General features: G+C 45.3%; 1 protein-coding gene across 6 annotated transcripts in view; it reads right to left on the bottom strand.

Annotated features, from left to right (window-relative positions):
- Positions 1-13,280, bottom strand: part of THSD7B (thrombospondin type 1 domain containing 7B) — a 628,355-nt gene that overhangs the window by 355,093 nt on the left and 259,982 nt on the right. Inside the window, exon 1 of one of the 6 annotated variants that reach the window (XM_081199467.1) lies at positions 9,139-9,281. The exons of 3 other annotated variants lie outside the window; for them this stretch is intronic. The gene's annotated coding sequence lies outside the window, so the exon portion shown is untranslated. Of the gene's footprint in view, positions 1-8,339; positions 8,545-8,864; positions 8,885-9,138; positions 9,282-13,280 lie in introns of those variants that run through there. 2 more of the 6 variants (XM_081199469.1, XM_081199468.1) reach the window with 2 other exon arrangements.

The following is a 13,280-nucleotide window of genomic DNA, read 5'->3' as shown; positions in this document are numbered from 1 at the left end:
GCTAGCTTTATTCTGTTATTTTAGTAAAGCAAAGAAGTTGAAGCAAAGTCTGTAACATGATGGAAGCACCAAGTATGTTTGATGAAGCAGCAGGTGCTCCTGGCCACAAGCCAAGAGGGAGTTAGGATGCTTAAAACCACTGAAATCAAAAGCCTTAAAGCATAGCTATCTCCATGCTGGACTGGGTCAGAGAATTTCTGGTTTCTGCTATCCAGGCTATCCTCACTTCCACCTGCCATATCTACACCAAACCTGTAGTTGTTTGCAGATGTAGGAAATCAGGTTGGCATAAAAGGGGTTCCCACATCCACAAAAGGTCAGCCCATTCAAATGAATAGAGGCGGTTCTGCACAAAGTGAATGGGAGTTTTTGCTGGGGCTCCATGTGCTCCAGAAAAGAGGCAGAACATTAACCTGAATGCGTTCATATTCAGAATCTTTCTTTCTGTTCCAAACTGGCAGCTCATGCCATAGCCCCGCTAACGTTGTATCATAATAAATGTTTCTACTACTTTTCTGCATGTGCTCTCGATTAAGCTGCCTTACTCAAATTAAAGGTTTGAATACAGAAGAATTGGGTGCGTCCAGTGACTTTCTCATTTGCCAAAAGTCACTGCTCCCGTTATTTTTCCCTGGGGGCGGGCGGGGAAGTGCATTCCAAATCACTCCAGGGGCACAACTGCTGTGTAGGAAGGATTCCTACTGTTACTTGCAAGTCACACACTGACAAGCTGTGCTGAGTCTTATGCATGCAGCAAACTAGCTCCTAACGAAATTCTGTAATGAAACAGAGCCCCCAAACCCTTCAGCCTACAGGGCCATCTAACCCATAGGCACTAGGGGTGCAGGGCACCCAGGCGCCAGGCTCTCAGGGGTGCCAGGCCAAGAGTCTGGGGCCTGGGAGTTGAATCCAGGGAAGAGCCCGCCCATTGGTCGAAGTGCTGCGGCGGGCTCTTCTGCTGTGGGCGGCTCTGTGCTGCAAGTTCGGGGGCGACCGAACCAGTGAGATGCTGAGGCGGCCAGCCAGCTCCACCCTCCTGTGCACCTGGGACTGAGCGACCTGGGGGGGGGGCACTGGGCAGATCTTTGCACCCCGGCACCGCATATGCTTAAGACAGCCCTATTTATAGGAATCCTCCCATCGCAAAAGCCAAACTGTCTGCCATGCCATTTCTTCCCACACCTTCCTTGCAAATTCACGCTCCTTTCCTCTCTCTTTCCCCTTATCTCCTATTCAAGTCATGATCCGATTGGCATACACACTCGTCTCTCTCCCCCCCCCCCGCTCATTCTGCTTCAACATCACTTAATACCATGTCTTTTTCTGTGCCTTTTCTTCCACCCTCCTCGTTCATGCATTCACTGTCCCAATCAGTTTGATATTACCTTGCCCTCTTTGTTCCACCCCACCCCCACCGCCTCTCCTGCCTCCCACAACTTCTATTTTCATTCAGCAGAACTCTTTCTTGTCACATATCATTTCTGTTCAGGGTGGCCAGCACCTTTTCCTTTGTCACTCATGCATCTCAGTCTTTGTTCACATACCATACTTCCAATCATCTTTCCCAAGCCTCCCTTCACACATGTGGTTTTTGTTAACTCTCTTAAACGCACCTCCTGCTTTCTGCTGGACCCATTTCCCTTACAGCAGCTGACCTACAAAAGAGCCTCCCCCCCTTTACTCTACCTGTCTAAGCAGCCTGTTTGGACCCTTTTGCTACAAACCATTCAACAGAAAGGGGCCATGTTTGGCTTGCAAAAACTAAATAGTTTATTAATGTGATCTGATTATCTTTCTCGGCCAGGTTATTATTATTATTATTTATTATTATTACATATATACTCTCCTTCCCCCCCACACCCCCAGGATCTCAAGGTGGAGAACATGGTTCTCCCCGCACTCCCTCCCAATTTCATTTTAACAATGACCCAGTAAGGTAGGTTAGGCAGACAGGCTGAAACTGGTCCAGTGAGTTTCCATCATATACCAGAAATGTGGGTTGCACAAATATAGTGGATGGGGAGGTCTTGAACAACAACCCCACTTCCCTCCCAAATTCAGATCTGATGCTGCCTGAATTAATATTATTCATTTGTGTGTCACCCGCACCAATGCCTCTAGGTGATGTGTAATATATTAAATGGGAAATGCAATTAAAAATCCATAAATACAATTATTTATATTGGGCACTGATGTAACTATCAATAAAGCAATATATAAAAAGCTTCTCCATCCTAAGTACCACCTGGACTCTAATGCAATACAATTTTGGGGTCTTCCTAAAAAAACCTGAACAAATTTCAGGGTTTCCTGTTTTTTACTTTTTGAAATATGGCAACCCTAGACAACAGTATCAGGGGGTATATGAATACTATAGTATATATTGAAATACACAGCAACATAAGACTGTTTTGATACTACTGAACTAACCCATTTAAATAATTTTTCCTTAGAAAACCAGATGGCAACAATGTTGGAGGCCACTTAGCTGAAAATAATTACCCAGAAGATTTCATGACCTCATTCTTAGAATAATTTCTCAGGTTATCCAACTAATTATGCTACTGGTCTGTTGGATATCAACCGGGAAACTCGTCTCTCACCACTTCTCAGAACATCTGCCAGTTACAAAGCATTTATAAAACTCTTTCCCACACATGCCCTTCCTTTTTCCCAGTTTACCCTTGTTCTGAAAGAGCTACCCAAGTTTTCTCACTATAGTTATTGCAGTTGATTGCCATTCTTGTTTGCATCTTTCAATAGACCCAGTGGCGTAGCGTGGGGGGTGCCGGGGGTGCCAGCCGCACCGGGCGCAACACCTGGGGGGGCGCGAGTCCAGAGGGAAGGGACAAGCAATCGAGGCTTGGTTGGGGTGGGGGGTCGTCGTCTCCGCCACTGCTTCTGTTTTCCGCTGCGCTGAGGCGAGCTGGGCGCGGCCAGGCATGCAAGCGCAGCGCCTAGCCAAGCGCTGCAGCCTGGGGAGCCGGCGCCTTAGCGCCTCGCCGTCGGCGGCGCAGCCGTTGCCCAAGCTCGACAACTCGTGGAGGGCGCCTCTCTCTCTCTCTCTCTCTCTCTCTCTCTCTCTCTCTCTCTCTGCCTGGAGGGGAGGGGCTTTCCCTGCTCTTTGTTCCGTTTGAGCAAACACAGCAACGAAACAGAGCAGGGTGGGCAGTAAGACCCTGAGGCAGAATGCAGGAAAGCAGCCACTTCCTCTTTTCAGGTTTCCCTTCTCCGGTACCTACCCACCCACGTTTATTGCGAGGGAAATCTAGCTGACTGCAGGGAAGGGGTTGGGTGCATGTAATGTGTGACAAAGGCATCAGGTGTACGTCTTGGGTGGAAAGGGTATAAGGGTGGGGAGGTAGAGTGCATTTAAAAAAACCAAAACATTGTGGATTTAAACAAGGGAAATGTAGCATAATCTACTGTTTGTAAGGGCCATTTGGGATTGGTTTTACCCATCTCAGACAGTTAGCTCATAGTGTAAATAAAGATGGCTGTTGTTTACATTTTTTTAATAGAAGCATCAACAACGATCCTTTTGCATGGTCTGTTGTGCTGTGTTGCAGAACTTTTTGCAGTTGCAGGATTAGGGATGGTGTTCTGCGCTACAGTGGCGTAGCGTGGGGGTGCAGGCTGGGCCGGCCACACCGGGCGCAACATCTGGGGGCCCGCGCTCCACGGGTTAGGGGGCGCAAAATCCACGGGTTAGGGGGCGCAAATTACTTGCCTTGCCCCAGGTGCTGACAACCCACGCTACGCCACTGAATAGACCTCACTAAGAAGTGTGAAGATGAGAATCCTCAAATGTGGAAATAGAGAAGATATGCAAATATGACTGCCTAAGGAAGTGCTATGTAAACAGTAAATACATGCAGACACTAGGATATGCAGTTGCTCCTGAAGGAGAAGTGTGAGTGCTTGAATATTTGCAATCACATGCAGTGGAATACATGCATACTAATTCATATATATATTTCTTGCAGAAGATCAGAAGCATATCTGAGTCTCATCATACGGCCTGGGTTGCCTATGCACAAATCCCTGAGGTGTGCGGCATGCCTGGCCCACAACCTTGTCACAGGATGAGAAGGGCTATAGCTGCAATCTGCCATGCAGAGAAGGAAAACAAATCCTGGCTATGTTTAAGTAGCATGCAAAGAAGGAAAAGGAAGCTGAAATGGCAGTTATTATGTAACACTGGCTGGTTCATGGGGAAGCTATATTCCCTACCCCTACTTTAGTGCAGGGGAGGTGAACCTTTTTCAGACTGAAGGCCACATTCACTCCTGGACATGTCAGTGCTAGGTGGGGCCAGAGTGGGTGCAGCAATGATTGTAAATTTTACTTTTGAACAGGAGGCAGGTTTCTACACACACTCACCCATCCCTCCCTATCCTCCATCTAGGCAAGGAAGGGTCACCATCAGAGTTCAAGGGCACATTCCAACCAGGCAAACACCCTGTGGTCTGGGGAACAAGAGTGTGGCCAAGAAGAATCTCAAGAGCTTCTCACCTGTGCTCTAAAGGGAGAGGGAGATATCATTATTACATCTGCTGTTGCCGATACCTCCAATACTCACCCACCTTCACATCACAAGCTAAACATTAGTCTAATATTTATTTTACACTTTCTAAAATTCTGTCAGTTTCTAAGAACCCTTAAGGAGCATGGGTTGTTTCGTATCATACAATACTTCGTAAACTACCCTTATCCTTTAGGACAGAGTGGGATAGCCCCAAAAATTAGGCAAAAAGAAGCCCAGACAGTCCTTGAAAAACAATGTAAGTAAAGGACTCCTACATATGCCTCATACAAAGTAGCACGTTGATCAAGAAATCTAGGGGGAAAGTTTCCAGATTTCATATAGCATAACATAGCACTTCGTATAAGCTGCAGTTGCCAACACAGAAAATATGCTTCACAATGATCTAGGCACCCAATTGGAAAAAGAAATGCAGCTCAGAAGCCAGAATTAAAAACCAGCTATATACCTTCTTGGAAACAATAGCTACAAGACACAGAGCTTGTTTGAATGTCCTTGCTCAAACAGAAGTAATGAAGTAGGAAGGAACATGACCCTAGGGCACAAGTCAACAGCCTACCATAATGCATACATATGGAGCACAGCAGCTAGCATCTGTCTAGTCCTCTATGTACAGCACAGTGAAAGATGAGCACTAAAATGATATGCCCAAAATACAAACTGAGGTTGCAATCCTGTACACAACTAAGCCTCTTAAATCCTAGCAGCCCCGATAGGGATTTTAATCAGCCTACAAGCAACATTGCAGCCTGAGTCCACAATCTTAAGGTACTTCGAAAAGGTATTCTTGAATTATCAGCACACTTCCACTTAGGAAGACCCATTTGTCAAAGTTTGCAGTCATACTGCGATGTTTATACACACTTATGTACTTCTGCAATCCTCTACTTGCTTACCTACTTCTGAGGTGACAGGTATATATATAGGATGTCATTGTCGGAGTACTTTGTTGCATACTGAGAGTATTACACAGCAAACTCTGAAACAAAATTACATAGATGCTCATATGATAACTTCCTAATGTAGATTTTCTTACGTCTTGCACATCCTTCGGTATCAAGGATAAAAGAGAAAGTGCAATCAAGTAGAGCACAGTGTCAGCTACAAAGCCTCCCTGTTTCTGATCAATCTATTATACTTTATTGATTGGGAGCTGCTCTGAGAGTTTTTACTCAAGGGCACGGTATTAATTTTCTAAATAAATAAATAAAATAAAAATAGCAGCCAGGCTTGAAGACATGTAACAACCTGCCCTGAGAACTTGTGCGTTGCAAACCAGTTCTTCAGCTGGTCGATTACCTCTCCCACTATCATTCAGATGTGGACATTACAGTCTCCACACAACCTGACACACTTCTTCTGGGCAAATATATGGCATATTTCCCATAAGGAGAGTTTACTTCCCCCCTCTTTTTAAAGGGGACAGGTGGAATTCAGAAACAGGCAGGACAGAAAGTTCAGCATCCTGAATGCTATCTGCATTCCATATAAAGTCTCCTATAAGCAAGTCACACACAAAAAATGTCCTGCTGAGTGTGTACAGACTAATCAATTAAGAAGTGACCACAACACAACTGACTTGCACAAGTGATGCTAACTTGAACAAAGCACCACATATTTTAAAAAGTGAGCCCAAACTATTTTTAAAGCAGAAATATTGGCATCCTGTTTAACAGATGACTGGAGGTTTCTAAGATTTAGTAATATTCAGTAGTTTCTCATATAGGTTGAAATCAGTGTGGTATGACTGCCTTTCTCCCAATTTACCAGCAATTTCTATAAAACATCTCATTTAGCACAATCCTAAACACATTTATATGGAAGCATACCTCAATCACTCCAGTTGAAAGTGTCTTCTAAGTAACTTTGGTTGGGTGTGCAGAATTCACATGTAAAATGAACTCACTTTCCTGACACCAGCAGAAGCACAGCACAGGCTAACTGCATGCTATACTATTAATTACCACCGTACTTCATGAATACTTTGATATTAAAATCTATTAATATTAGAGGAAGACTCATGTGTGTGCTGGTTTCATCTTTGCAGTGCAATTCTATAGATGTCCACTCAGAAGTAAGCCTCACAGAGTTCAGCTAAGCTTAGTGACTACAAGATGACCGTATTCTTAATTGTGTAAATTGATTTTATTATTTTTAGGAACATCCAACTTTTTCAAATAGCGTCTACACAATAAGAGAATGATCCTACAGCAAGGGCAAGATTACTCCTGGAGTTTTGAAGTATAAAGGGGGAAAGGGAGACTTGGAATCAAAAACCTATTGCTGCCAATTGCTCTTTATCAAAGAACAAATTTCTACATGGCTTGACCTTGGTGCATTTATCAGAACACTGGGGGAAGAAACTGAAATGTGAAGATGACCTGATCGACCCCAAGAGTAATGGCTTTTCAATAGTTGACCCAAACCAAAAGGTTATGCAGGTAAGAAGAACAGTGAAATCCATTGACTCAAAGGGTCAATTACAGTCTTTCAAAGAAAGCAGAAAAGACAAATAAAAAGGGTTATGATGCAGGTTTAATGTGCAGGAAACAACTTCAGGGGTGAGTGTATTTTACTGGGAAAGAGAAGTGTAGCATAGTATGAAAAATATATTTAAAAAATGACAGCTCAATAAGAATAAAGTGATAGCTACTTTTGAAAAAAAAGAAACCTTCAATTTATGCAGGGTTTTTTTTTCTTCCCAAGACTATATATTTCTTGCTACACTACAATGAAGAGCTTGAAGTCTTAATAAAAGGCTTTGCCTTTATTAGAAAGGGAAAAAGTTTCCTACCCCCCTCTTCCATGGAACAACCTTAAAGCAGCTATTAGATTCACGTACCAGAAAGCACAAAAGGGATGTCCCTGAAGATTAGCTGCCTTCTAGTTACCCAACAAACCTGTGCTATCCTTGACACTACATCTGAAACATAAATTCATCATCTTGACATTCAGCAACTGCCTGGAAACACACATACACACACCAGGAAATGTTTTACCACACGCATTGTACCAGGCATGGTTAATAAAACACAGTGAAAATATTGAGGCACACTTAAAGGATGGAGGGAGGGGGAAACTACTTGGACCCCCCCCCTGAAAATTTTAATCATACACAGTATCAAAAAATATAGCATGCATTCAGAAATGCCATGACAGCATCTATCACTTTCCCAATAAAATACATCTCTCCCCCCCCCCTCCATGAAATACAACCAAGACACATACTAAAGAGCAAAGCTGCAAGGCATTTTAACCACGTTGATAAGAGACTATCTGTTCCAAGGAAATGATAAGCAACTGATCCCATTCTTAAGATCTCTAGAAAAGTGTTACAAGGAAAATGAATGTACTTGAAGCGGTAGGAAGATTGTTGATGGGGTTGTGTGTTTTTTAGGCGAGTGTGTTTATAATTCCCAAGATACTGAAACTCCTTTTATACAGCAACATGCTTGAAATTAAGATAGGGAGACAGAATGACTGAACTAAGCAGTTTCACTTTAAAGGCACATTCACACCCAACCTAATCGCGTTACCCAAGAATAAGCCTCACGGAGTTCAGCGATGATTTACTGCCTAGCAAGCGTGTTTGGGATCAAAGTCCTTCAAACACCCTGGCCAAAAGGTGCGCAACCAAATCCTGTGTATGCCTGCTAAGAGTTAAATCCCACTGAATTAAAGGAGGGCTTGGTTTCCAATTAATACCTCGGATTGCTCTGTTGCAATCTTGCGCTGGTTTACAGAGCAGTTCTGTGTCATTGGACTCTAGGAACTGCTTCTGGCCAAAACATACCTAAGGACCGCGCTGCCAGTTTCTCCTGATGCTGCAGCGACTCCTTTGCAACTCCCGTTCGCTGTCGTTTTTACCTCGCCAACGTGAAGACTACGGAACAGACTACATGATCTCATGTAGGGATCAGATGCTATCACGTTCCCTTCCGCAGACGCCCGCAAACTTCTTTCCTGTACTGGGGGCTGCAGATCTGAACAATCGCAATGCAGATTGACGGCCGCCACCCCCCCCAAAAAAAAAAGAATCAGAAACGAAAATGAACGGTCCTGGGAGCTCGCTGGATCACTCCCGAGAGGGCAGCCCTTTGGATCAATTGTGCACGGACAGTTCACTACAAAGGCAATACAGATTTTACACCTTCCCTAACATTCCGAGGACGCGCGCTGAAAACAAAGCAAAAGAAATGAAAGCAATGATATACCACCCCCACCCCACCCCCCAAAAAAGTCAGCAGTACGGGGAGCGCAACCCTCCTCGCAGTTATTAGCATGCAGACGAATAGCGCGATCCTATCTGCCTGCCTACTCCGAAGTAAGTCCTGCCGAGTTCAATGGAGCCTACGCGCAGGTAAGCGAGACCCGGACTGCAGCCTCCGGAGGTCCAAGGGCTTGCCCCGCCCGATCCCTTCGTGATCCTAAAGAAAAGGCGGCCGGGAAACTAACAGGTCGAGGAGGAGAGCCCGCGCCCTCCTGCTCCCAAGTTGGCATCCCGCACGGGCGCAGCGAGAAGAGGCGGCGCCGAAGAGGAGGCTGCTGCGGCTGCCTCCCCGCTCGTGGCTGCGAAGCAGCTCCGCACTTACCGGGCTCGCCTGGGTCTGGCCAAGTGGGCGGCGGCGTCGCACTTCCCCGGGCAGAGGAAGATGGTGGCTCGGCAGCAGCGCACCCATAGCCCGGCGCCCGTGTGCAACAGCCGCCCGGCGCTCGGCCGCTTCGCAGGGGAACAGCGAGGAGCGAAAGGCGCGCCGGCCCAACGCGCCAGCTGCTCCACGGCGCCGCCACCCGATTGGCTGCGCAGAGGCTCCCGCCGGCAGCCAGCCAGCCAGCCAACCCAGCCCAGCGCAGCCCGTCCACCTGCCTCCGCCAAGGAAGGGCGAGAGGAATCAATGGCAGGGGGGACGCTCAGCTCGGGAGGAGGGGCGGAGGGAGAGAGGGAAGGCGGGGGCCCCGCAGACAGGGCGGCAAAGGGAGCTCTTTGGTTTAGCCCCAGAACACAAGCCAAGGGAAGAAAGGGCAAGTTCTGGAACTTTAAGAAAGACTCTCGGGGAGAGGAGGGCCATTTGCCCCGCCCCCCGCAGCGTCACCACAATGCTCCTCACCTGGAGCTCCGTGGGGGGGGGGGGAGGGGAGCAAATTAGTGGGCTGAGGTAATAAGTTGGGCCCCGGCAGTGCAGTCCCACCGGTGCCACTTGCTCGCCCACAGCTGCAGAGGCAGCCTTGGGAGCGAGGGGCAACAACGACCCTTCCTTGAAACTTTATTTATTTGTTGGTTTATTAAAAAAAAAAAGAGACAAACATTTGTATGCCCCTGTGCATCGAATCAAAAGCAGCAATAAAAAGAAATGAAAAGCATTAAAAAGCTTAAAGCCATCCTTTTGCCAAAGGAGTCCAAGGAAGACTGGTCCATTAAGGCAAAGGGGGCACTGCCCTCCCGACCCTCAGCCAACCTGGGTTCTGACTTACTTCCAAACCAAAAGGCGGCCCTGGCTGCCAGCTTCCTCCTCAGGATCCATTTTGCCTGTGTGGAACTAGCAGGGAACAGGAAGGGGAACCAAGCTAGGATGTGCTGACTTGGCCTGTCATTGGCCCTGCAGATTGTTGGCCTCCCTACCTATGCCCTGCACTACCTGGGTGCGAAGGGGACGGAATATTGTTGCTGGGCACAGCACAGACCAGGTCCCCATCCACCCAACAAGACTGGCTAGCAGTTACTCCAGGGTGTCGCTTCCTGACGCCTGCCTGCCTGTATAAAGTCATAATGAGGAGGAAAATAGGGTCTCTGTGCTTGCATATGGCGCACCTGTACTCAGGATGGACCTACACAACAGGGTAAATGAAGTGGTAGAGCTCAGAGGTATGGATTGTACCACAGCAATACTGTAAGTGAGGGGTACCACTTTTTACTTCCCGTTGTTTTTTGTTTGTTTGTTTGTAAAAAAATCCTGTTGGAATAAAAGCAACAACACAATAGCATACAAGAATGTTGTAACACAACTCTTTTCCTGCTGTGCTTTTTTTCTATTTGGAAGGAGTACAAACTGTATCTGAAATGGTATAGTCCATTGTGCCACCTCATTTGTTTGCGTACTCCCAGCTCTGAATAAACCTAGTACCATTAGTTTTTGTCTGTAGCTAATAGAGGCGCTTCTGAATCAGAAAAGTTTTCAGCAATTAAGGGGGGCAATTTTTCAGTCAGCCCCCGTGTCAGATTTCTTGATACTTATGTGGGTGATGTGTGATGATAGACAGACAGCTGTTTCTTTACTGATATCCACACTTATTATATCTAGGTGAGGGTTTTTTATGTGTAACGCTGGAACTTGCATAACAGACATTGTTTCTTTTGTTGTGACTTATAGTGAATACAAAAAGAAATTACAGCTGATACTACTGCTTCTAGCTTTTTGCCAAAGCTTGATTCCGGCAATTAGGTGCCTGCTTTGCCGGCCTCCATATCTACTTGTGGAAACCTTTTCTCTGCTAATTTATACAGACTGTGCCACTGTTTAAGACACAGCTACAAATGCCAGTTGAAAAACTGGCACCCCAACTATCCACTGCAGTTGCTTGCCAGAGATCAACCCAACCAGTTACACCCACATTGTACAACAAAGAGACAGGAGGAGCAGTAGTCAGGTAACATATTTCAGCAGCCCTGAAAAATCTTGGAAAGGATGTCCAGATACACATCCAAAGCATCACAAATGACCAAACAGCTGCAAGCTTGTTGCCCACATGACTTCTCCAATTTGCCTTCTTACAAATGAAACCTTTCCAATTCAGTCAATAACAGCCCTTCTCTTTCCAAAATTAGTGTTAATGGTGGTTAACAACAGTGTAAAACATTGTGATGATGAGCTTTGTAAAAACATATGTTTATTAAGATCTTGGAAGGGGAGGAAATGGCCCATACACAGGTACAGTAATAGCAAGCCACACGGTTTGTAAGCAGGAAATGGTAATCTTTATCCCACTGCTTCTATAGATTTCTGACCTCAGCTGTTGCATGCAGTCTTGGGTTGCATCTGTCCATTGGCCAGAAGTACTAATGGCAGAAGTGTCTTGGTGTGCTCTGAAGGGAAGGGTTGACTGATTGTCTGCCTTAGGAGGCATTCTAAAGGAGGGAAGCTGTAGAACACACAGCAAGAGATTCTCACTGTCTTGGCTGTTTGGTTAAGCAAAAAGGAAGACAAATAACCTGCCTTGAGATAAGGAACGCATGAACCTTTGCAAAAGGCCTACCTCTTGTTACTGAGAATTAAGGTCATGTCTTAAGAATAAGAAAAGGCCTTGCTTAAGAGCGCTAAAAACTAAGAAACTATGTGTTCTGGCAATACCATGGGTGTACAATCAACTAGATCAGTCGCTTTCCATAGTGATCCTGTTTAAGGGACAGCAGGTGATTTATGTATCATATTCAGGAAGATAAACTAGTTGTGTGAATGATGTCATATCTGAGTGTGTCAACACTACACAGGTTAAAGAGTGTTATTACCCACCACCAAGTACGCCTAGCCATATTCATGCAAAACAAACGCATGAGGGTTAAAATCGGGAAAGATGAGTGGGGGTGCCTCTCCAGTCCAATAAAGGAGGCTTAGAATCATAGAGCTGGAAGGGACCCTGAAGATCATCTAGTTTAAACCCCTGCAATGCAGGAATATGCAGCTGTCCCATATGGGGATCAAACCTGCAACCTTGGTGTTATCAGCACCATGCTCTAACCAACTGAGCTATCCCGGCTTATAAGCACATCCAGCATTATTGGAGTCCTGATCACAAGGAGACTTTGTAAGCACATTTGGCTGAAACTCTTTCAAGTCCCTTTCTGCTCAAACACCCTATGTACACAGGAACATTAGGAGCAATCAGCTCCCATATTCCAGTAGATGCTTGCAGAAGACTGTGACCAGATCCATGCATACAGATTTAATGTCCTATATAACACAGATAAAGCATCCAAGAAGATAATGCATCAAAGTTGTGAAACAGGTAACAGTAGCCATTAAAAACAACCCAAAATACACAAAAGTTTTCAGCTTTTCAATACCTTGCTTTTTATGGCTTTTTCCTTTTTCACAACTTTGATGCATGATTTTCTTGGATGATTTATCCATGTCGCATGGATCTGGTCACAGCCTCTCACATGCATGTCACTCACTGAATGGGCACTGGTGATGTGCATCCCTCCCCCCATTAAATTAAAAACAAAAGCAATAATTAATACAGCGATGGCCACGTGATGACCAGTATCACCAGCTTTACACCTTAAAATGAACTGTTTTGTACTTTTTGTTCCAGCTGTTAAGAGAACACTCAAGTAGATTATTCATGACAGGCACCCTCTCGAAACCAAGCACATACACACACTCACTTGGGTGGCTCCCCCTAAATTTAAGCATGCCTGCCGATTTCCACAGATTATGTTGCTGTTGAAAGACAAGACTGTATTTTTTTGTCTGTTTTGGTTTATTCTGAATGGTTGAGAACCCTACTTGGAGAATGTTCAGGTCTCAGGTATTCACTTATTAAGATAAGTAAGTCACTGATATATCAAGTTGAATATGGTTTGAATTTTATACATTACTCTCTTCCTTTGAAGAATTCTGTTGGCTTCCCCCCACCCTGCTTTTAAAAAATATTTTCTGCTTTCACATTGTTTGCCTTGTTTTGTACTTTGATTTTGAAGAAGTCATGTTTTCCCCTCAGGTTCCACTTTGTAGTA

The sequence above is a fragment of the Podarcis bocagei genome (genome assembly GCF_964188305.1).
Source record: "Podarcis bocagei genome assembly, chromosome: 1".
Lineage (NCBI taxonomy): Eukaryota > Metazoa > Chordata > Lepidosauria > Squamata > Lacertidae > Podarcis > Podarcis bocagei.
Note: the sequence above shows the minus strand (reverse complement) of the source record. Positions and strands in the feature narration are given on the sequence as shown.